Here is a 25,834-nt window from a genome sequence, read left to right as displayed (position 1 = left end):
ARAAAGAAGGATGTGCAGTTAAAAGGTGGGATTTTTTGAGGATCTTGCCATGCTACCAGTTATGGAGTTCATTTAAAACAGGCACATATCCATTACTGTGTAAAATTCCAAGCTTTAGACTCACATGGATTTATTCTCRGTGAATCCACATGAGCTTTCAGAGCACATAATAACAGGAAAATCGTGGCTCTAGTTAAACACCTCCCCAGGGAAGGCCTGGTAAATGTCCAGGGTGGTGATTAGGGAAGGTTAACTTACGATGTGACAAGGAAAGTAGTACAACTTAGATAATACTAATAAATGACAGTGGTGCCGAAAAAAGATAGATTATTCTGAGGTGTTCTGTTAAAGGAAATAAATAAACAAACCAAGCAGCTTTTAGAGGAATATCCTGAATCTGTCTGTGCCCATGTACAGTTGTTTACCATTCTGGCATATTGAGCTGGATGTCTGTGTGTGGAAAATATACTGCAAAAGGAATTATTTAATATATAAGGAATCATCTGGTGTGCCCCACACAGGACAGGACACTACACAAGCTTCCAGTTTCTGTGGCTGACTGAGCACCCACAAGGCCATTTRTACTGAGGAAAGTACCAGCAATAGAAAGCATTTACTGAATGACTGAAAACAAATTTGCAAGGGGAAGACAATTTTCTCTTTGCTCTTRTTGGTTTTATGCTCAATACATTTTAATCCCTAGATTGTGGAGTTAGTAAATTGAATTGTGGGGACTTCTTGCCATAAAGAAGGGAAACCCTAAACTTCCAACGTTAAAAAGCATCCTTTTTTCCCCCCAAGGATTAGCCATTTCCTTCTTGTTGATTTTCTTATGTTAGAATTTACAGCATGATCTTCTTTCCTTCTGTTATAGCTGTATGAATTATTATTGCTGTATTTTGGGCAAATAGAGATTTTTAGACTTTATTCCTGGTTATGTTGCAAGCTCCTAGCCTTGCACAGGCTTTGATATATGCTCTCCCTGTCATGCAGTGATCTGAAATACAGATTTCAGAGGGAGAGCTCATAAGGAAAAAAATTAAGCAACACTTTACCATTTGGGATCTAACCAGCTCTGTCTTGCTCAGTGATTGAATAATTGCTCAATATTCAGGACTTCCTGTGATGGACCCAGCCTGTCTATCCAGTGCCAAGGACTGTGGTGCTCAGATATCCGATCTGTCTCTGGGAAATCCTGGATTGTCTGTGCAGAGTTGTCTGGAAATTGTAGGGCTGCTCTCACAACTAGAGCAGAGCCCTGCACCCACACGCTCCTGCGGATTCCACTTTGGAAATGAGTTCAGCTGCTGTTTATTTGGATGTCACTCTATTAWCCTCCACTGTGTGGACATACTCAAGAGGTGTCTTTTAGGGGAGTTGATGGAGAAAAGCCTTAGCACAGTGAAAAGCAGACTCCTTGCTGATGCTTGGAGATCCTGTGTGCATCTGTAAAAAGCTCTGTTTCCTCAGGTCTGGTCTTGAAGCCTGAAACAGATGTTTTATTGCACTTTTACCTACTTGAAGGAAAAAAAAARTCTCTCCACTTCAGCAGGAAGATGAGGCCTCCTGACACCAAAATCTTTGTTTCAAGCATTAGAATGTGTGTTCTATGGCATGTAAAAAAAAAAGCTACTCAAAATAGGTTGATGCTTTCCCCACCTCTCCCAYAATGGATAAACATTTATCTGTCCGGTGCTGTTATAAATCATACATCTATTACGCAATAATGCCAAAAAGTTAAAACCTGAGTGTTTATWTCCAGAATAAGCTGATGTTCAGAGAGGTGCAGCACACATGCCTGACACCATGGTGTACAAGAGGTCTTTTCTGTATCTCTCACTCCTTTCCAGAAATCAGGAGCTGACTGCAGACATCGTTCCAGTGGAGAAGGTCTCCATGTTACACCAGCATAGCTAGGGTTGCTTTCTTCCAGGCACTTTCTTATTGCTACTCATTTTTTCTGGCACAATGGTAAGCATTTTAGTGTGTTTACCATTCTAAAGGTGTTTTCAGTATTGCCAGGGCTGTGGGAAAGCAGGACTTTCCATGTGGAAGTTTTTCCAAGATGGCTCTCAAGGTTTCCCATCCTGCCCAAAGCACTGCCATTTCTTTCTTTCTTGAGCCGTGTTGCCTGTACAGGAAGCTGCTCAAAACCACTTGGTTTCTTGTCTGTGCACCAGGAGGCTGCTGGTCTAAAACACAAAAAGAAAAAGAACATCATAAAAATTTGGAAAAATCATACTTTTTGACAGGATAAAAATGAATGTATTTATCTCTGAGATAAAACAAAACTTGTTTGTTTTCATCAGCTTCATTTACAGGACAAATGAACAGTTTTCCTTTACAWAWAASTGCACATTTGAAAAGGAAGAAWAAAAGAATTCTAYGTAAACTTCTCAGGAAAAAGATACCTTGTTACTTTTGCTATATGATAAGAAAATCACTAAACAAGAGCAAAACACAGTAAAAGGATGTATCGAATTGCATGTGGTTATAGATATGCCCTTGCTTTCCTTTTTATTCATTTAATAATGAAGGTGTTTGTAGTGTGTAATTCAATTTTTTTTCCTGGCAGCATTAAAAACTGTATTCACTCTCCATTCAATGAACTGAAGCTCGAATCCTAYGTGGTTCAGGCAGTTGAAAATACCAAAATGACTTTCTTCCCTCCYGCTCCTCCAGGCTTTCTTCTTTGCAGATGGCAGAGGACAATATGCTGGGTCTGCAATAAYACTGACTCAAAATTCCTTGCTAATTGTAAGATAACTTCCTAAAGATTGCAAGCTAAAGGAAGTCAGAGAACAAAGCAATGTCAAGTATGCACATGTCACAACACAATGTGCTGATTCCAAGCCTTTGGAAACATGCTGAAAGACATGTCTGGGGAAAAAAAAAAAAAAAAAAAAACCAACAACAGGGAAGTGCTTCCACACAGGCTTTCAGCATGAAAACAACAGCTGAATGTGTCTGTTCTCACTAGGAAAAAATACCCTGAAATAACAAAAGGTGCTGGAGAGCTAGAAATGAAATCATCAGATGGTGAGAACACTCTTTTGTCTGTTCCTAAAATTTACATAGACTGTACTCCCAGTGCATTGTAAACCAAGGGAACAATCTGGAGTAGTGTTTGACTGCAAGGTGCCAAGAAGACCAAGAAAAATGGAATGTATAAACAGGTCTCTCTTACAATGAAGGGCTAACAGAACAAAACAGGAGGAAAGCAAACAAAGGGCCACACTTTCAGATAATGTATCTGCAGGAATGCAAACTCTGCGCATTCCTGATCACTCCTGTAGGTACTGAAGGCACAAAAGGCAGACTCTTGAGGAAAATGGCATACACAGTGTTTCTTTGTGAAACAGAGCCTGCACACATTCCCTTCATAACCACAGGTAAATCTTTGCATCATTGGTGTACTCTAAAGATGTAAGTRCTTTCAATTAGGTCTGTCACTCTGCTGGCTTGCTCAGGCCAATTTTCTGTCATCTTAAGAGCTGGGGGCTGAGTAAATTCGAGGGGAAAATTATGGGATCCCAGTGAAAGACAATGCGCACATCACAAATGAAACACTGCATGCATCTGACTAAGGTACTACAAAAGATCACCTCCACAGRCAGAGGAATATCCTACCCAAATTCAAATGAAACAGCACTCAGGAATGAATAATGATGTGCCCAGACATTCTTCTTTTAAAGGTGACAAAAGGAAATAAAATGATCCCTAATTTTTGCAGGCAGAAATACTGAGATGAAAACCAAGGTGGTGCCTAACATGGCCTATCAGCTTAGGAACAAAGTCTCCATCTCCAGATTCTCAAGTGACTTTGTAAAACTGTTCCTTTTTGTTAAGTGTTGAGCCCCAAACARCACTCAGGACAAGTGCACCTGAGARGCTTGTTTTGCGTTTGATGCTTCTGCTTGTGCTCCCAGAGATACATGCCATAAAATGACCTCACAGTTTGCTCATGCTTTCTACAATGTGCAAGAAAAAGAAAGCCCAACCTTATCTTAAGCAAGTGATTGAGGCAGATTTTCTGTTAAAATCTAGCATAAGTGTTTATGCCAGAAATAGAGAAATTGTTTCTGTGATTACAAATATGAAATAAGCTGAGAAACTATTTCTTCCTAATGGCTGGTAAGTGTATTATCTCTCTCAAATCTATTCGTCTGTTAGATATTCCTTGTCAGTGTACTTTTGGGGGTTCAGGTCTTGCTGATTCCAACTGGGACTCCAGCTGAATGAAGCCCCATTTAAATCTGGYGTTCAGCTGTCTTACTTAGACTTCCACTCAATTAATGGATTTCTTCTTCCTTCTCGGGCTAAACTGAGATGATCTGACTCTCAGTCCCAAAACAGCAAGTTCATGGAAAATGTGGCTTGTTTAGAATCAATACAAGTTGGGTGTTTTTTTATTATTTGTGTAAACAAGAGCCTGACCAAACTGAGCCCTCTATTTTATACTCAGAAGAAAGCCTCTGCCACAGTAAATCACTATTGTAGATACCCTTGGAGGCTGTAACACAGCCAAGTGAGGGAATTACTCTCTTACTGCTGTCCATGGCCACATAAAATTTGGGAGCTGGCAGGATCAGTCAGGCAGCAAGGCTCATGAAATTGTTAGGCAGTGAAGGGAAAGAGAAACACCTTAAAAAGAGCTTTTGATTTGCAATTTTGTTATTCCTGCCAGAGGTTTTTGAAATAAAGCAAAGGATGAGCTTCTTGTCCTGGGAACAATATTCTAGCAAATTGCTTTTCCAGGACCAAGGGAATAGGATCTTTCATCGTAATTCCTCCTTTCAGACCACTGAATAAATGAATTGAAAGCTAACTTTAGGTTAAAAAAAATGAGAAGGAAAAAAAGCAAGCAAGGAAATATGAAGGTTAAATCCAAGCACTATTATACTGTCCAAAAGCACTGAAAAGATTGTAGCAGGTGGTCACACCACCTGTGCCTGTCTACTTCCATTCCAAATAATCTCCTTATCGAATGCAGAGAGAAGCAGACACCCAGGAGAGTCCCAGAGGAAGAGCAGTGGCTGAAAAAGAGTGACTAACAGAGAGATAGGAACCTGCAGGGCAGGGGATACATAACTTGGGGAAGCTGAAACTGTGAGAAGCACTAGAGACAGATCCTTGTCCCATTTACAGCTTGTGTATCTACAGCAACACTCCTGGCTTCAGCCCTTCACATTTATGTCCTGGTGGGAATGGATGGGAGATGAGAGATCCTGCAGTTCCTGATGGCTTGCAGAGAAAAAGGCCAATCATACAATGCTTTATAATAGCACCTATTTTCTTCACCCTTCCTCAATTGCTCCAGGAAATGCTTTAATTTAATMGAGTAAGCGGATGCATTGCCTGGATTGTGGGTGGCACACTAACAAYGTAAYGATCCYGACYCTCAACAYTGCAGGCAGGGCTGTGGTTTGCTTCYCAGTGAGCTGCACTTGCAATAGCTWTTTATGACTGTCAGGCTTCCATTAAAAGMAAACWAAGTGCTGGCTGAAAAAGAAATCACAGTGAAGACCATTCCTCTGATGTATCTGAATATTCCCTTTCACTCATTCTTTTTTGTGCATGAAATTTCTTAGGTAAATATTGCTGGGAGGGGAAAGGTACCTCAAAGGAGCCTGCTGTTGCCAGTGTGTATCCTCACATTCAAGTGGGCTCTTTTGAAGTGAAGGCATTCTCCAAGTTGAGGACTTCTCTGTCAAGCTGGGCATGATGCACASCCCGGAGCTGATGGCTCTACCTTTGCCCAAGTTGTTCCCTCGCAGAGCCAAGTTCTTGCTCTTCAGGGGGAGCCAGCATTTCCTTCTCACCAGGTCTGCTCTGAGGTGCAGTGTSTCACTGACATGGCTGAATGGCTKCTCAGGGGGCACCATGCTTGGCACCACTTTGCCACYTTCCACCTTCCACTTTGCTCCCAGAWGTGGTTCCTGTGCTCCTTKGAACTTCTACATCTGGGCCCAAAGGCTTCCAGGGCTTCTTGCCTGCACTGGGCAGTGTGGAATACTTCATGATAATTTCTTATGGGATCCGGCCCTCATGGCTTCTCTTCTGTCTGTTCCTCATAGACAGGACATTTCCCTGTCCTGCAAGGATCGCTTTGGTAACAGCCCTGACACTGGACCTGCTGTTCTGGGAAGTCCAGCTGTTACTCCTGAACTTTTCTAAAATCCCTTCTAGCAGCACAAGAGGATATGGGCAAAAGTGAGGCCTGTTGAAACCCATCAGCAGGGCTGGGAGAACCCTGGCTAAGTGTGACAGAACCCAGCATCCACATCTTCCATAGTGATGGTTATCCATGAAAATGAGCACTGTAAGAGAGCTAATCCCAAAACAATCAGCAAAGCTTCTGCAAGCTTTAGTGGTTTGTCCTTATGCAGCATTACTTGATATTGGTTTTTCAGAGAAGGGAGTCTCACTTTGGATTCAACACTGYAGTCTCAAAGTCTGGTCATCTTGACAGCTATTTGCCACACTCATTTTGAGTGGCACTTTTGATATCCTTGCGTGCAATATTCTGAGTAAAAGAATAACACTGCAGCTTTCTTTCATGAAACAGAAATGCTTCTTTCATTACTTACATGATGTTGTCAAGACAACAGTGTCCTAATTGCACCTATATTGTTTGCCACAGTGTTTTGGAGCACACAATGTTCTGGAGCAGCTTTTGTTATAGAAGTATTTCCAAACCTGGGCAGCCTTTCTTATTTCCTTTTCTTTTTCCCCCACAAGTATTTAAAAATCTGTAAGGAAATATTTATTACTGACTAGACATTTAAGATCCAGAATCAGGAAGCTATTTTTTTTTTAATAAGACTCTCAGAATATACAAGGTTTGTACTAACTTTTATTAATCCAAAAATCCCATATATACAGAAGATCTAAGGTTCYAGAAGTTTAAAAGTCAGGGAGTGAAAAGTGATGATCTCTGCAACTATGATGACTCAGAAAWATATGACATTTTCTGTTATTCTGTAGGGTGATGACTTTATACCATCATATACTTAAACAGTGTGGCATATTTTATAGTAACTTCATTAATCAATTTGGCACTTTTACAGTCTCAGCTTGCATTGCACTTAACATGCTTTTTCAATATTTGATTTCCCTGACTAAATCCATAAAGCAAAGAAAGGAGAGATTAAAATAATAAGAACTACATTGACTTTAAATCAGCTCAAAGTTTATGCTGGATTCTGCTGTATACTTTTAGCAGGGAAGCAAAAAGTTTGCTCTCCCCTCTTGTGAAAGGGTTGTGTCAGAACAGGACAGGCCCTGAGGGACTGCCRTGAGTGCATGAAGAAGTGGTAGTGTGGTGGCAATTTCCTCAGACCTTCTCCTTCCTAGGAGTGTGCAGTCCTGCTGGTCAGAAGGGTTTTGGTAGGAAGGTTCCTGTCAATMTGAGTCTTCCTTAGGAATTTTGAGCAGCCTTTCAAAACTKTTAGGAAGRAAYGATTTGGCTTGCTCTGATTCTAGAYGGATGACTTTGCTAACAAAAGCAGCAAAGCATGTGGTGAGATTCAGGCCTGGGCAGCAGTAATCTTTATTTCAGTGTGCTCATCTTGATATTGATCTCAACCTTGGCCAGTAAACAAGGGAAGGTGAACCAATTTTATATAAAGCTCCTGCTGTCTCCACTCAAAGGCCACAGCCTTTCAAGAGGAGCAACCTTTTACAGATGACTCCTGATGTTCTTCTTTCCTCAACTCAGGTAAATGGAAGGCTGTTCTGTCACAATAAAGGCTCACTAATTTGGCTAGAATTAATTTGCACCTATGCATAAAAGCCACCTGAMGATACCACTTGACAGAAATTCGGTGCTAAGGTTGCAAAGCCCAGAGTTTAAACACTAGGAAATGTTTCATTCACAACTGCAAACAGACCCTTAATTCAGATGCTTTTTGTGTTAAGATATAGGCTTTAATTGCATAATCACATACTATTTTTTCCAAAGGACCTCTGTCTCACTCAGGGCACAGGACCTACAAGAGGGCCAAGTAGAGGTTACACAGGCACACATAAATCTGCCACTTGCTAATTTAGCTGTCCTTGACTTTGTAACCTGCATAATTTTGCTTTCAGAGCGATACATATTATCTTTCAGAGTGATACATATTATTTTCTTAAACCATGATAGAGGAGCTTTTCATAAATGGTTTCTTTTGGTGGGAAACCATTGAATGTCAGCTTCCTAAAGGAGCCATAGTTAAGGAATGGATAATTCAGTAAACACAGCCTCTGTGCATTTTAAACATGCATAGACTAACACTTCATTTACTCTCAGCTTGGAGTGTCTCATGGTGTTTCAAGTGCTAAAAGATTTACTATGGTTTATGACTTAAATATTTCTAACTCAATTTGTCGTTTAGCACCAACCCCCCCTGTCCTGCAGCACACTCAAAGGCTAAAGGGCATYGAAGCATTCTCCTGCTTAACTGCCCATGGATTGGAGCACCTCTCATGACCTTTCTATTGCTCTTGGGATCTTTTATGAAATTAATTATTAAAATGCAAGTCCTCAGGTCTATCTTTGATAAAATGTATGAGGTTTTCAGTGCAGAACCAGATTCTCTTAGTCACAATAATTTTTATAYATGAAACAGTTTTGCTTGAAAAGGATTATACTGTCCTTCAGTATAATTTTGCTTTTTCAATRCACCTTATTACCAGTTTGCTCTTCTGCAAAACAGAGAATGCATTTCCATTAATTGTCAAAGTACATCCTAGTCTTTATGACAGTTATCAGAAAGAGCCCTTCAGCCCAAGAAGATTGTGTTTAATAGGTGGTCAAGTCAGTGGGTTCGTAATCTGTAAAAATAATTTGCTATAGTCTACTGGAACARTAATTATTGAGTGGCAAATGCATTTTAAGGCCTTTTGGTGGCAGCTCCACAATTGATCCTGTAGAGACTGTTTTGAATSCAGGTTTTCATGCCTTCACCAAATGCAGGTTTTAAGTAAGAATTCAGCTGCGGAACATTGAAAACCTTCAGTGCAAATACGTGCCTGGGCAGTGCAATAGATGAASAATCTGAGGCAACACTGAAAGAATCCATTTTTCCCTTTCCAATTTCTCCCCATCTGGGTTTACTAGATTACCCAACAAATATGAGTTAATATTCTAGCTTGCAGAGAGTTCTCCTCGTGTTTGGAGGAACTGTGGATTTCRTAACAGTTTTATGAGTTTAGAGTTGCTTTTTGAAAATGTGCTTTTAAACAGAGGATGTGTTTTATCTTTCTTTTGAACATATTTTCTTGATTTAACTGGCGTGGGTTCATATTTTTTTGAATAATTTAAGCAGTCTGGATCCAGGGCCCAAATTGCGTTGACCTTAAATATAATACTGGTGGAGTGAATGTTGAAATAGCAAAGAGAAGTTTAGTTTTGTGTTGAAGACCAGGGTCAGCGAGAAATATTTCAGCTGTTACACTGTCCTGATTTAGAAGGCAAATGAAAGGCTTCTGTGCATCACATTGACGTGATGCAACTGAGTGAGTGCAGATGCATCATGATCTGGACTCTGCTAAACTTGTGTTTGGAGGACTATGAATATGTAAGAGTCTGTTCCTGGGACAAGTCAAACACAGGTTCTGGAAAGATCCCAGCAAATCACAAAAAAAAAGTTACACAACATTTATTGATAAGATGTGGTACAAAATAGATGATTTACCCATTTATTTGCAGTGTTGGAGCACCATGGACATTGGTGGTTTTTACCAATGTCAGGTCAGGAACAGGGCCCAGGAGCTGCCCTAAAGGCTCAGGAAAAAGTGTTATGTGGATAAAATTAGTATCCCATTGTGGAAGTTGCATTTTATATTATGTTGAATACTTGAATTTTCTGTTAGGCTGCTTCTTGTGCAGGAGACAAAACAGGGAAGCACCGGACCAAGCCCAAGGAAGAATGGCTACAGTAACTGACAAGTATCTAAGATCTTATGCTCCTGCAGGACTGGAGAGCCCTTCAGAAAAACTGAGTTCCCAGGAAAAGCAGAAGTTTACATCTCAAATCTGTTACCACTGGTCAGAGCCTAAGAAATAAAATTTTCAGTGTACAGGGGCAAAATGCCAAAAGGTAGAACACACAATAGAGCTGTGCTTCAGGCAGCCATACCCAAGTGGTTTTTCTGCATGGTCCAGACATTTATCCTGGCACAAAGCATGGATCTGTRTTTGGGATAGTTAGTCTCCCTCAGCTTAAGCATTTGAGGTGAAAAATCTGTAGCAGAACTGTTTTTTTAATTGGGTGGAGTGGGAAGAGAAGACAGCATGTTCCCTGTCTGAAATACATTATTTGAAATTATCTCTGGTATTTGAAAAATTAATTGAATAATATTTTGATAGGATTTCTCACCTATTTGCACCAATTATTGAAGAAGACTCAGCACAAATAATATTTCATTTTTCAAGCTTCTCTCTTGCTTGAAGTTAAAATTGGATGTAGAGAAAACAGAGATTTTTGAAAGAGAACTAAAAACAATGGGGTCCTCCTGGAAAAAAAAAAAAAGAAAAAAAGAAGACAATGGAATTTGTTCAGTTCCTTTAGAAAGCCAGCCTCCGCCTTCAGAGCATTCTCAACAGTCTATATTTTTTCCAATCACTAGCAAAACAAGGGGAAARGCTTTCCCAAGGGAAATCTGCTTAAGCCGGCTGCAATGTCTGTGAGGAGTATGGGTGCTGGTGGAGAGTGATACAGGGAGGAACTGTGCTGTCAACAACAGGAAGCTGGTGAAAAACGAGCGGTGCCCCTGGGGAGGTGAATGCAGAGCAGATGGCTCTAATTGTGAGTCACACTGTGACAACTGACAAGAGAAATTCTGCACTCTTGACACTTTAAAGATACCAAAAATACCAGAGAGCACATTCCATGGCTTCTTGAAGACTTCCATATCGAGGTAGCTGGGGGGGAGAGCTCCAACTCCTCCTGTTTCCATCACTAAACAGCCCATAAAATTTGCTGTTGATAAGCTTCCAAGCAGCCAAGCATTCTAATACTTAGATAAGTCACTAATGTTAATAAAACCACTGAAGAAATAAGAAGGAAGAGGTGCAAAGGGGATTCATGTGCAGGGCAGCACCAGTTGCTTTAGATACTGATCCTTTCAATTAAGGGTGGTTCTGGATAAGAAAGGGGAAAGTAACATCCTTGTTTATAAGCACTGCTAGATTTTGAAATATCTTTTTTCGTTTTTTTTTGCTTTTTCTTTTTTTTTTTTTTTTTTTTTTTTTAAATCCAGTATGACTGCAAGCATTTTCTCGACATATTCCAATTATTGTCCGGATGCAGGGTTGCAGATTTATATTGTACTTCTTTAGTGGAGTTACAAAAAGTCAAGACCAGAAACCATTCATAGCTGGTTGCCAATTTTTTATTTTGGGATGAATGCCTGGCTTGGGTGGATCTGCAGATGTCAACAGTGCTACTCCAGAAATGTGTTTTAGTTGCTGTATTTTCTCTCTTAATGCAACTGCTTTACTACCAGTAGTTTAGTACCATGCTCGGGTAGTTTGTCCCTTGAGCATAGCCAGGTTGTTTTGTGCACCCCAAACTAACATAAATCAGCTCCTTAGCTCGCAACTCTGTGACCACTGATATCTGGCTGAGCAATTATTGTTGTTTTCCCTCTGGTCCCATGCAAAAATTTTCCCCTGGATATTTGGGGAGGGGTGTGTGTGTGGGGGTGAATTTCATAGCGTTGGAAATATTTTTGGGAGTGTCTCGTTCTGATTGGATTCAGATATATGACATTTTGGCGATCTCCAYTGTTTTTCTGATTGTTGATATTTATAGAAGCTGCTAACAATGGAAAAGTGCATCTGGTCACTTGGGAAGGCACAACACGGCACAACTGTTCCTCCTGCAGCTGCTGGGCTGCTGTTCCAGGGTGCAGTTTCAAAGCTGGTGTTGGATAAGTGCTCCTGMAGGGATGTGGTGGCTTTGCTCAGGCAGGTCATGCAGTTCAGAGCTTCTCAGTTCACTTCAGTATATTTGGGTTGGATCTTTAGTGCTTTCTTTTATTATTATTTTATGTTTTACCAGTTAAGCATCTCTGTGTCTTGCAGCTCTGGCAGTTGTGTCATGTCACATCGCATCATCTGGAAGCGCCACTGGTTTTCCCCTCTGTACTGCTGTGGTTGCACCAGTGGGCCCTTTGGTCCAGTTCTCTTGTGTCACTGATATGGTTTGAGACGAGAATAATTTAAATTATTGTGCATTTTTGAACAAGACCTTCCCTYCATAACTGCTGTGCCAGACTGACATTTAACCAATTTGCTAGCAGATGTTTTATTAGAGGTCAGTTGTTATTGYCATTTTAAAGATGCTGTTACTCTATGAAAAGCCCAGGATTTACACTGATTGGAATTAATCTACTGAAATAATTGTGTTGTTACACTTGAGAAGTTGTAAGTTGTGTAATATCCATCCAATGTACATTAGGTTACATTTTCTAAAATAATGAAACCTTTTTTGTATACAAAAAGACCACAAAGATCTAGGCAGATGCACACATATGAGTCTCCCACGACATGCAAAGCTCTGCTATTCCTCTGTGGTATCACCACTGCCAGAGAAGTCAACTGCAGGACTCAGGAAACCCCCAACTTTCACATTTGGTGAAAATTTCAAAGTTTGTCTCTTGTGGTGTTATTTTTTCCTGCTGAGAGTAGGAAGAGGAGCAAGCACTATGTGATACTTTGTTCTCGAATCCTTGGCAGGGATTTTGAGACCGCAACTCTTCTCCGCTTCTTAAAGGCTTTCCCTTGGAGAGGTTGTAGGATGCAGTGGAATTTCTTTCTTCTTTGTATCTGTGTTGGCTAAAGCAGGACAGAAGAGCTTGAAAAGGCTCGCCCTCCTCAAGAAACGCTATCTGATTCGTAAGCATTCCTAGAGGTTAAGGCTGGTGACTATCAAGAAAGCAAATACTTCACGCAAGGGTAAGTCCTCTAATTGTGTTTGTGTTGAATAGCTGCCAGATCCCCATGTCAGGATGTCTGCAGTCACGGCTCTGATCTCACCATTCCTTCCTCGGCTGTTGCACAATTGTGTTGCATGTTTGTGGTGCGGGAGAAAGTTGGAGAGCTGGGCTATGAAACCATCTCAGGGAAGGAAGCCATGTTTTATTTTAGTTGCTTGGTTTGGATAAAAGCCTGTAGGAGATGGAATAACATAAAAAACCCTATAATGCGACCCATTCATGGAAAACAAACCTGGTCTTCTCTGCAGATATGTGAAATATGAGGTTTGATAGACAGGTTGGAAAAGGAAATGTCAATAAAAATATTTTTGTTAGTGTAGTGGAAATCYTCAGGTACATATGTGATAAGTCATTACTTGTTCTACCTGGACTCTCACCTGCAATTGCAAGATCAGTTGGGGTCAGGCWTGTAAATCCAGTGAGAGAACTTTTGAACAACTGCTTAGGAATCTGCTCTTCTGATGGATGACTTCAAGGATCTGTTGTGGCAGAGACAAAACAGTGACAAATAACAGGTTATGAAACAGGAAGGAAACCCAWAGATACTGCAGGCAACCATCTTAGGTGTGGAGAGAGAAGAACATTATAATTCCTTCCAGTCACAGTAGAAGAGTTTTGGGGACTCTCAGAACAAGTAAGGATTGAAAACCACTCGACTTACACAAATATTCACTCCTTGAAAGAAGATAGCAGTTGCCTTAGCCACAGAAATGTTGAGTAAAAGTAATATCCTGATCATTCTCAGCACCATAAATCTTAGATGATAAAGTTGTGCATTACTCCTGTTTGGTTAGAACAAAGCAAATGTCACAGAGGTCTACTTTTAATACAGAAAAATAGCAAGAGGTTGGGTTAATCTATGACCATCATGTCGTCTCACATAATAAAATCTGGTGAGCTGGTAGCAGTGCTCCAGGAGGATGTCAGTTCCACTTCCTAAACCAGGAAGGGGACAATTATCCAGAGCAATAAAGAGCTTGTACAAATAATACAAGGGAAATCAGAAGTTAATCTGAATACYGACTCTCTCAATCTAATCAGTACGAATAGCTCCCTGCCAACTGCTCCGTTACCTGAAACGGGGGTCAACTGATAAACATCAGCCAGTCCTCTCATTAAAAAAACACAACTAACAACCCCCCTTCATCTCCGAATCTCAAATTCCATCGTTCCCGATAAGCACTAACCAGTTCCTCATCTCTCATTTGCAGTTCATATCCTGAGCTGCAGAGATTTGCTGTTGGAGATAAGGATATGAGAAAGCAAAATGATATTAATACACATGTTGCAACCTGCGAGCCTCTCCAGGGCTGCCATGCCTGGYGCTGGAAATAGGGGTGGTCAGCGAGTGCAGTGGGATTTGGGATCTGGCCACCCTCCGTTTGTTTGGCAAYATTAGCCCAGATGAATATGTTCAAGGAAAGCAGTATGAGCCACCTGAGTGGGGAAACAGATGATTGGAAAAAGAGGGAGCAAGTAAAGAAGAGGAGGAGATGCTRTGTGTCAGGGAGCTGTAAGGGGGAAGAAGGACAAGGAACCGTAATCCCAAATTTGTGGAAGATGCCACCCAGCTGCCATCAGACCATAAAAACTGCCTTTGGATTCTCATCCTGTGCTCACCTCTGTTAGACATTTGTCAAAGCTAAAGGCAAGACAAGATTTCCTGCCTTTCCCACTTAGCATGGGTGAGGATTCACTGCCCTAAAAACCAGATAATGCCAGTCAGTGGTGGCATTAAGATGGCAGCCAGTAAAAGGTGACTCCTCAACCAGTGTTCCGATGTTTGAGTCAAACATTCCTCTTCAGCCATTTATGCAATGTTTTCCTAAATTTTTGGGAAGGCACAGAAGTTGTCTTTTTCTGCTTTTCTTGGTAACTGACAGAAATAAGGGTTGAGTCAGCTGCACCATAATGCAGAATTCTTCCTTACAACAGGTTAGAGGCTTCCCARAGAAAATCATTCTTTTCCGTTCTGCAGACTTTGTTTCTTCATGTGTTTTAGATTTGCAGATAAACTAGTCAAAACTAATCAAAAGCAAAACAGAACACAACCAATATAAAATCCCCCAACAGACTTTTTAAAGGTCACTGCCTCAACTATATTTAGTTTTAATATTCTTTTAATTTCAGTGTGTGGGAAATAAGCAGGGGTTATTTTCTCCAGCAAACCAAGGTTTTCTTAACCTGTTTTTTTGACTTCAGATATAGCTGAAGTCAAATATTCTGACCTGTARTAATCTGAGAACAATATGTCTTTTTTACACTCAAATTGCTATTCACTGTCACCTTACTTATTAAGGAAAAAATAAAACCTGTTTCAACGAGGCCCAGGCAAATGAAATTTCAGTCAGTTCTATGATTAAGACTAAGGGTCTTGGAGAGAAGCTGCCTGTAGCAACTTATATATGCTTATATTTTTGRAAAATCTACCCTCAAATTAGAAATAAGTCAAAATAATTTCAGTGAAACATTTTCCTTTTGAGCAATATCACTTGTCAGAGTGAATAATATAGAGAAACATATAACATGGATTCATTTAGATCYCTATTTGTGGAAAATAGATCTACTCTTCCACATTATGTTTTTATCTGTGCTTTCCAAGCACATGCTCTCCCTCCCACTACTTACTTTTAATTTCAAAGTGGGAAATAATGGGATGAGGGGTTTTGGATTATTATTTCATTTGAAATGCCTAGACAGCAATGAAATAAAATACCCTATGCATCCTTTAAAAGCCAGACATCTGTTATTGAAGGGGAAATAATTCCCCCCCTCCCACCCCTGTTCCCCCCAAAAAAGAAGAGAAAGAAAAAGAGAACAGGTGCAGTTAATGGGCCAGACTAAAGTATCATGGGAGATTTTCAAAGCCACAGATGAATTTAGCTGCACCACTTCCGAGGAATAGAAACGAGGGTTGTTTATTTGGGTTTTCTGAAGTTTGAAATTATCCTCTCCAATGTAGGCTTTGGGGGGGAAGTCCACTTGAAATAATTGTAGACATTTGGAATTGACATGTCAGCACCACCTCATATGACAGGGATAAATGCCACTCATTCATACCCGGATTTTCCATGGACAACCAGAATACCAGAGAATTTTACCAAGCATTGCCAGAGAAAAGTAGGAATAGCTTTTCCTGACTGTTCCACTCTTTATTTCATTACTTTTTCAAAGCTGTCTCTGAGTGGGAAACAAGGCCTGGGTGTTGGTCTCAGGCAGGCAACRTTCTCTTTTCCTTTCCTTTGGTTTTAGCAGAACTTTTCCTCCCACCTACACTCCCTGCATTTGTTTATCTAATATTGTCCCAGAAAGTGATGAGTTTGTAAAAATGTAACACCGTGTCTCGATTCTCTGACATTAATACATTGTTAATTAAGAACTGTTTCAATCCCACATACCCCTATTCCAAATATATACATGCATTGAGACACACATGTTGAATCTAATAAAAAACAACTGTCAGGAGCATTTGGAATTAACACAAATTAGACAAAAATGTACAATACACCATCTGCCTTATTAATGGATGAGTCTTGCTCATCTCAACTCCTACACCACACATTGTGCTGATCCAAACACACACCAGATTAATTTAAATGGATTTTATCTGTGATCTTATTCTAAAACCTTAGTTCTTTGTAGGGTCTACTATTTTGTAAGGTCTCTGGAAAGACAGAGAAAGCTATTTATTGAAGTGCTTATGGCTTATSGTAATTTCCATAAGGGAGATTTTTCCCCCTCATGCATTCTAACTTTAGTTGACCATCATGTTCCTTTATATACAGCATTTAAAAATAGTTTTGGCAAAGTGGCTGTGTAGTCAAARATGCAAATTACCTTTCTTGAATTGTTTTTCCTTCTTACTATTTTTCATTAAATACCCACCATGTATTCTTCCTTACATTGACCCACTGCAGGTAAATTCAAAGCAAGAACCACGCTATTTCCTTTATTCCAGTGACTCACTTCAGTTTGAAATAAACTCTGTTGTGTTAGTTGTTCCTTTTCAAGATAATATCATGCACTGCATTCCAACGTAGTAAGTTTTTGATTCAAAATCATATAGAAAAAGGAATGATTGAAAATAACCCACAAGTAATAGAGAGAGCTACTGTAGAATCATTCTCAGGTCTGGATTCATCTGTCTGTCTTTTCTACAGATTGGGGGAATTTTTTAAAGTTTTTTTTTTTTCTTTTAAGACAGTTTTTAATGCTTAAACAAATCCCTTTTTCTTCCCTTCGGTAATGTGGTTAACTGTCTGGAATGTGAGCCACTGGAAATTCTTCCCCACAGAAGAATCTCCATTAAGCTTTCAAACAGARTTACTTCATCCCCACAGCTGCATGGATAGAAGGCTTCTAGCGTCTAAATACTTGCTGTATATGTCATCCTTAAATTTAATTTTTTTTTCCCAGCCAGAGCTTTGGGAGCAGGTGCTAGCCTTTTGCTTCCTTTCTGCTTCCTCTGTGGGGAACGGGCTGGAAAGAGCCAACTAATTAGAAAATTCTACAGGGAAATTAATTCTGCAAACAGCTGAGGAATGGCATTTCAGTATAATGCTCACTTTGTCTGTCAGCAGAGCGCTGGTTGGCTTCACAAGTGGCAGCTCTCCCAGATGTTACACATGTTGTGATGGGACCAGAACTGCATCATGTTGCCCATTCACTAAAAGAYGTGGTGCTCTGGAAGAGTAAATACACTAAAACCAACCTCTGGGACATGCTGCGTCGTATCACAAGGCAGCAGCATGGGATTTCTTACATGTGCTTGAAGTGTAGCAATCAACCAAATCCTTTTTAGTGAGCTTAGTTCCGAATGTTGCCTTTGCTTTCATGTAGGGCTGGGGGCATGGGGGAGGAGGGTGAGAGGAGTCTCACTAAACCAGTCCGTGTGAAGGCCTGGGTTGTCAAAGCGTGCCGTACACTTTGGAAAATATGTGCAGCTCTGTGACAGCTCTGAGCAAACCCTTCCCTTGCTCAGTTGGCTGCTCATGTGCACATGAGGAGAGTCGGATCTGCATCTGCAGGCTTCCCTTTTGGGAGGCACTGGCAAATGAGGAATACAGACACAGACCCTTGGAAGGAGCCTGTTCTGAGATATTCATGGACACAGAACTTAGTGAAGATGGTGACAGTCCACTTGTGTCACAGAGATCTCACCAGTACCCAGTTTTGTCACCTTAGTACTTCTTACTTGTGTGAACTAAATCCCATCCAGCCATTTGCATTACCCTCAGTGACGTGCCTGATACTCAGCTCAGTTGTGACAGACCTCTGTGACCCTCAAGCCCTGTGCTCCTACCAGCCACATTCCTCATCTGTTCCTTCCACAGCCCCAAACTTCCCTCCAGCTACCCCTCAGGAACAGACTTCTCATGCACATTGCTCCCAGATTGACTYGGCATCCTGTGCTCCTGAACTGCCAGGGCCAGGAGATTGCCTTGGGCTCTGTTTTAGYGTTCAGCTATGCACAAGTGACCCTCACGCTCCAGATGTCTGGGAATTTGTCCTGGATTTAACATTGGAAGAGTGTGTGAGTGCCCATTAATACAGAGCTGCTTTCTTATCTTTTTGGTCCCAACATGATTTTGAAGCTTGGAGTGCTCTGAACACCTCTTTGTGGTGGTTCATTTTTCACGTGTCTTTCTCTCCCTCAGTGGGTCTTGTATTMTTGAGCTCTCTTTTGTACTCTCTCTCTTTCCTTCCTCTGTCTGCTAAGAACTAATTTGTCTTATCTAAGAATATAAAAAATGGGACATTCATGTAATTCCCACAGAGATACGTTGTTTTTCTGCAGCTGAAGGTTTTCCAAAGCATTTTCCTTTTTCTTATATTGGTTGACAGTAGCAGGACTTGACCTTTATTCCTTTTTTTAAAACTTTCCATTGTCCTTTGCTCTGCAAATGAAGTATAATAATCATTCTGTATTCTGTCTCAGAGAAAAATCTCATCACTCCTTATTTTCTTATCAGTCTGTTCTCTACAGCRTAATTACATTGCTTAATACATTGCACTGTGTTGGGTTCAAGGACTGTTTTTAATGGTAAAATATCCATATCCTATTACCAGTCCAGTGTTAACATGCAGATATTGTTTGAGAAGTATTTGGTTATGAACTTTATTTAAATAAAAATTTGAAATTTTGGCTGTGCTTATGTTAATGTATGATCATCTTCCAGCATGTAGCACTAACTAAAGGGCTTTGAATTTGAAAGTCATTTTCACAGAAGATCATGCTTGCAGAAGAAAATAATAGCATTCCATCTTTGTCTTTAATAAAAGTCAAGCCAGTTTCTACATTTTCCAAATTTACTTCACCTGTTAGTAATTACAGTTTTCCTAATGAGATGTAATTACTTAAAAAACCATTGAAATTAAATCCCAGCTAAACATTAACATCCTCTCCTTATCTATTTCATAATTTGAGAAAATTCTTTGCATGTCTTAATTACTTTCTACAGCTGCATACATTATCAAATTGGAAGAACTAAAAAGCATCTATCTCTGAAAGAGCAGTGCATGGACTTTTGGGTGCAAGCAACCTGAGTCTAAAGTCTCTTTGAGCTAGAGAGATCCCAATGTCTCATACAGATTAATTCTGCAGTCACGTTTTCTGAATTAATTGCCTTTTTAATTTTGAGGTCCTAAATGCATCACTGCCTGGCAATTTTCCAAAGTGCATTGTGATATAATGATGCCTGCATTATGGAAGTTTGTCAAGTGGTCCATGCTTAACACGGGGACCTGTTTGCATTTAAAACAAGAACCAAGTGAAATTATTAAATATTATTATCACATATTCTTCCCAGAATTACTTTTTTTTTATTATGGAGTGCTTAATAATTGCAGGAACATTGTCAGCTGAAATTTTCAAAGTGGTTATCAAATAGGAAATAAAATGGAAAAGGGGAAATAAAATGGAAAAGGGGAAATAAAATGGGCTACTTATTGCAGGCAAATGTCAAGCTAAATTGCCTTTATATTATACCTAGATAAAAGTTCTGAGTGATTTAATTTTCTGTTTATTGTCATCCAGATGTTCAATATCCTGACCCAGCTGGTGTGGAAATTTCATTTTTTCCAACTTATCATAATAAACTGAATCATAAAAAAGAATCATAAAACATCTTCATATTCCATCCATGGAGATTCACTAGGATGATTTGCACTAAATGGATTTTTACATGGAATGGATTTCTTTTCCAAAGTTCAGCAAGAGTCAAGACTACATCCGTACGTGTTTAGGAGCCAAAAATTTTAAGTAAAGGAGAAAACACATCTGTGTGTGGAAGTTACTGAATAATTGCATTGTTTGTTTAATGATATGGCTGATGTTATGAATGCTCCTGGAGAGTACAGCAGAGCTGTATGGATAAGGATGTGATCCTTTGGGATAAAGTGAAATGCTTTGCTTTGTCCTTTGTGTTCAAGAGGACCGCACTTCCATTTTGGCTTCAAGAGATCTCTTAAAATTGAAATTCTCATTCTGAAAGGTAATGCTGGTTTAGGAAATTAAAACTTTTATTTATTTACTTATTTCCACTTCAAAGCAAAGTAGTTCACTCACCCATTTTGGGAACAAAGCTACTCACTGAAACTGACTGGAGTTTGCAAAGGGTTTTAGTACATCYGAGATAGCATTTTCCAGTGAATTTTATATTCATCAAGAAACATTATTCATCTCTAGCTATAGCTAGAGATGTTTTGGTTTGCATGATTTTTTAAATATGTGTTTACCACCCATATTGCAAGAATTAATAAATAAGCCCAAATTGATTTATGACTTGTTTTGCTTGGACAAGTTTATGAATAGAAACATCGTATAGGTTTTTTAATTAAATTCTTTCTTTCCTCCAAGGATGCCACTATTCACAACAAATTGAAAATTTTGTTCAGAAAGTGTGCTCACACTTAGTAATATTGTGGATACTCTTGAGATAAACTTACATCTGGGGTAAATATTCATAAGAACAGGTTCCAAAGTTCAGAATGGAAACTTTTAAACTTTCGTGTTGCTGTTAAGTTTTAGTACATGCCTGTCTTAACACTGCATTTCAATATTAATATAAATTCCATATTTTGCAYAACAGATGCACCTCAGCATTTTCTTGATACATTTTGGCAGCAGATGTGGGTAACATCCCTTGTTGAATTTCTAGATTGTTCACTGAGATCGACATTCACCGAGCATTTTGTCTACTACAATTTAAAGATTTTCCTCTATCTAATCTAGAAACGAGAGTGTTATTCTTTTCTCTGAAATCCCACCGATTTGTTATTTGTAGGCACAACCCGGAGAGGAAGGAAGAATAAAGAGAGAGTGGGAGTGASTCAATATTTTATTGTAGTGACACTGTGGTATTATTCCAGCCAGTCCGTTTTACTCCCAGCCTGCTGAATGCAGTGCTATCCATGGCAGATTCTCAGAAATGAAAGGCTACATCTCTTTTGCTTCTGGTTCATGTGAGGAGAACATCACATGAACACAGATGAGAAAATAGGTAAGTATTCATGCCAAYTTTAGTCTCTGACCAAAGAATCTGACAGTCTAAAGCTGTGCCACCTCTCCCAAAACCCAGGTGTAGGGGTCCATGTGGGGTGGACCTGTATCCATCCTATTTATCAACAATATCTAGAAATACCAGAACTTGAAGACCAGAACCCCAGAGGGTTCATCTAAAGATGTTATTTAAGCACCTGTATTTCATGGCCAGAAAATCACTTCATTAATCTGGAGTCTGCTGACTCCATAAGAGTGTGTTGGCGTGGCTAAGGGTACCAGGTCATGTCCCTCATGGCTGAAAGGAAAGAAGTCACGAGTGAAAACACAGAGATTTYCATGATTCCTTTCCCATCAATAATTTTTTTACTCACAGATAAAAAGCTAGGCCAGTACTGGCTGCTTCTGGAAACCCATCCTTAATACCAGCCTTCTCAAGTGCCAGCCTGCTTGCCTTTTTTCCAAACACTGCAAAAATCCCTGAAATCTTTGCCCCTCCCAAAACAGAAGAGGTTAGTTTGTGGTTTTTCTATTTGGTAGTTTGGGGTTTTTTTTGGTAGGTCATCTAGAAAAAAAAATTGTGGAAATAAGATGAACATAAAATGATTTTTGACACATTTGGCAAATGGTAGCATTTTTAAGAAGTCTGCTCACAAACCCTGTTGTGTAAGCATTCACTTGCACCATTTGGGTGAGACGATTTTTTGCCAGGAAATGGAAAAAAAAGATCACCAGTTGCGGATTCATCCTTTCCACTCYTATTTTCTTTGCTTATGATTCCCAAAGTGTTTGGTGGAAATGGCAATGTTGTACTTTTTCAACCAAAGCACAGGAGATTAAAGTGAAGGTATGAAAACATGAATACTTGAAAAGTTACAGTTCTGGGAAAGAGAATCACAGAGGAGCTGACAGAGAAAGCTGATGCTCAGAAGTACACTATAAACCTTCAGAGGGTTGGCATTTATGGAAAGCAAAGCGCTTTTTTAGGASCCTAAATTACATGCTAACCAATGGCCCCAAACTTTTATTGCATTCTAGGAAAAGAGCAGGAAAAAGAACATAAAATATTCATAGYTATCTACACTAAATACTAGACTGGATATTATATCCTGTCTTTATTGTTGGGGAAAAAAACCTGAATGGTCTGAATTATTATMATTTTTTACAAACTAGAAACACAGTTTGGGAAGAAGTTTTTACTCTGGGCTGTTTCTGAGGAGTTAAAATAGCTGCAAATCTCATATTTTGCATTGCATAATGGATGTTTCARTGACTGCCCAAATCCTCATCATTCTGTTCCATTCATAAGATTATGCCATACACAGTCAAGTGGCATTTGTCCAGAAGCTGACATGTCCTTTCATTGCTAAATACCTTGGTTTGGAATGGAATGGAGACAAGTACAGGAAGGAAATGATTATGGAAATTGGAAGAATTTGAGACCTTGGCTATCTTCAGACACAACAAAACATTTCCTCCTGTTATCAGAAGGTATGTAATTACTGATCAGACAAAAATGCCAAGAAATATTTCAAGAAGGTATTTGGCTCCTGGAAGCAAATTCTGCCATCAGAGTGCTTGTCAGACATAAGCAGAACATCTCACTGGGATATGAAGAGAAGCAATTAAATATTTGGAGCTTGGGCTTTTACTGMCTGTTTCAAGGATCCTACTGAATGTCTTTGCACCCTCAAAAGAACCTTTATTAAAAGATAAGCTCCAAAGAATGCTAGTAAACATTGTTTTTCCATTTAAGTGGATAAGGTTGAGAAGGATACACCTGATTACATTATCAGTGTCTAAGAATTTTAAGGTCAGCTCAAGTTTCATAAAGTTCAAGCTATTCACAAGTTAAAATAATTTTCAAATACATAATATGAAAGACAAATAGAACTAYAGAGGTGATGCTGATGCAATGAATTTTCCAAATTAGTTGGAAAAAATTAAGTGTGGCGCTGATTGGGTGTGTTTAACCTTTGCACAATAAGAGTGCTCCTTTCAGCTGGAAATAATGAAGTCAAGCATAAAACACTTCCATATCTAAAACATATTCATAAACTGGACTTCAAGCCACTTCAAAAACACAGCCATTTTTAAATAAAATTTTGAAATTTGTCCTATACAACAAGTAACTTCTGTTCTCTTAAAATTATGTATTGTATACTAGAGTATCAAAATAACAACAGCATTTTCTTGCTAGTGAGACACAACAWATTCATTTAAGTAAAAATATAGGATATTTACTGCACAGAAAGAAGAAAATTTGTTGGGCATGGGTAATAGTTATTTAACTATGTTTGCAGTGGAAACCACCTCTTTCCTGAATAGAGCTGGTTTTTATTTGTACCTGCATCCTTATAACTTAAAATGAGCTACAGGAATGTTAAGTGAAAGSCAATCCTAATTGATTACAGTTTGATCAGTTAATATTTGAGGGGATCAGCTCTACATGGAAACAGTACAGGGCTAAATCTGCAGAGAGTACATTGCTGGCTAGCACAACATCTCACTTGAAGGCATCCTGCCAGCTAGCAGGGATTTCTGCTCCAAGATTAGGCACATCTCTTCCTTAATGAATGGAGGGGAAGAGCTAAGTCAGCTCAGAGTAATGTCACTGGAGAGCAGCAGGCTAAACTCTTCCAGGGAAAACCAGCAAGATGTCAGTTGGATCCCTGAGAGTGAGGCATTTAATTCTATTTCAAAGTTTCTCTGCTGTGAATTAAAAATCCCCAAACTGRCTAAAGGAAGTCTCAGCCCAAATTTAAAGCATTCACTTGAGTGTGTACTGGTTTTCAAAACCCCTGCTGCTTTAGCTTGAAAACACATTTATCTGTCTTCCAGCTTTTTTTTTTGTTGAATTTTAAAACAATATAGATTGTATGTTTTAAGGGATAGGGAGGAGAGTGCGGTTGATCAATCAACTTGACAGGAAGATATTCCTTGGCAGAGGAGAGAATGGTGTTCAGCTTTCAGGTCTTTCAGGTGTAACAAATACTTCTGCAAAGAAATGTTGGTACCCGAGAAACTGCCAGGATTTCTGTGGYAATCCAGTAAATCAGTGCAATCATTATTCAAATACAATCCATGTATATGGAGACAGAACTTCCGGACAGAGACTTACAAATATAATATTTCTTCATGTATACCACAAAGCAAACTGTCCCAGTACATAGGACAAACCAACAGCAAATACTTCTGCCTTTTCAGGATTTATTTTTGTAAGTAAATCTTCACTTTTTCCAGTTTAAAAATTTTAAACCAATGATCACGAAACCATGACTTTTCAACCCTACTGACAGCCTRGAAGTCACTGAGTAGCTCATGCAGATCTGTGTTTCCCTGAGGCCACAGACTGCTCAGTAAATCTGCTTGGTCTTCTCACTTTTGCAATGAATGTAAAAGTCAAAACAAAACAAAGAAACCCAGCCCCTAAAAACAAGTAACACTCCTGCTCAGAGGATGCTTGTGAGAGTTATTCCAACTTGTTTTTTCTCACACTTACCTTATATAGGAGGAAATATTTATGGAGAAAACAAACTGAAAAAGATCACAAAGATCCTACCACACAGACTTCCTGGTGTTATTCTAAAGAGGAAGAGGCAAAAATTCTTTCCTCAAATTCCTTTCCCCATGTAAACAGGGGGGAAAATATTGTCTTTTGTCAATATTTTGTTTTGTTCATTTGTTGTTATTTCTGAAATTATTCTATGAAGATAGAATTTTTAAATCATGGCTCTTGCATTCAATAAGAAAAATGATCCTTTGGGACCATATTTGTAATATGTGCTGAAAAGTATTGTTTGCTAAGTGGTCTTATCTAWAATTCAGAGAGTATTTGTGTGCTTTGGAAGATCATTTGGCAAAGCTTGTGAAAGGAAGTAATTCAATTATTTGGCTGCATTAAGGATGAAATTAATTCAAGATGAATTAGGCCCTGTAGAAAAGTGATATGAAAAGAACCCAACARCCCAAGTTCTTGGGTTTGAAAGAGGCAGTTAATGAGTACTGGAAGAGCCTTGATGAACTTGCAGTCAGATATCCTTTAGTGGATCTAGGGGAGCAATTTAAGAAGGTATTCACCCTGGTGAATGCTTGTAGCCTGTTTAAGTGATAAAGCAGATTAATTTAAATCATCGCTTTAGATTATAAAGAAGCAGACTTCATTTCAGTTTGAGTCCCTCTCTCCCTCTTGTTGCTCCACAGCCATAAAAATATAGAGATGTTGCACCCCCAGCACCCAAGAGAAGGCAAAGCCCCATCTGAGACTGATTTGGGTTCCAGAAGGTTCAGGTTCACAGCATGAACTTAGAGAGTGGCTATTGAGAACACATTGGCTGGTAAGTCTTT

The 25,834-nt window shown here is 39.4% G+C and overlaps 1 long non-coding RNA gene across 1 annotated transcript in view; it reads right to left on the bottom strand.

The window, feature by feature from the left end:
- Nucleotides 1–10,165: 10,165 nt before the first annotated feature.
- Nucleotides 10,166–25,834, bottom strand: part of LOC130579954 (uncharacterized) — a 29,289-nt gene continuing 13,620 nt past the window's right edge. The window contains exons 2-3 of the long non-coding RNA XR_008966067.1: nucleotides 13,365–13,466; nucleotides 10,166–10,500 (exon numbers count right to left, since the gene is read on the bottom strand). This is a non-coding gene — a long non-coding RNA (uncharacterized LOC130579954). The remainder of the gene's footprint in view (nucleotides 10,501–13,364; nucleotides 13,467–25,834) is intronic.

Source organism: Malurus melanocephalus, unplaced genomic scaffold (assembly GCF_030028575.1).
Source record: "Malurus melanocephalus ecotype Western Australia unplaced genomic scaffold, MMel_1.1 scaffold_304, whole genome shotgun sequence".
NCBI classification, from domain to species: Eukaryota; Metazoa; Chordata; class Aves; order Passeriformes; family Maluridae; genus Malurus; species Malurus melanocephalus.
This window is presented reverse-complemented; position numbering and strand designations above follow the sequence as displayed.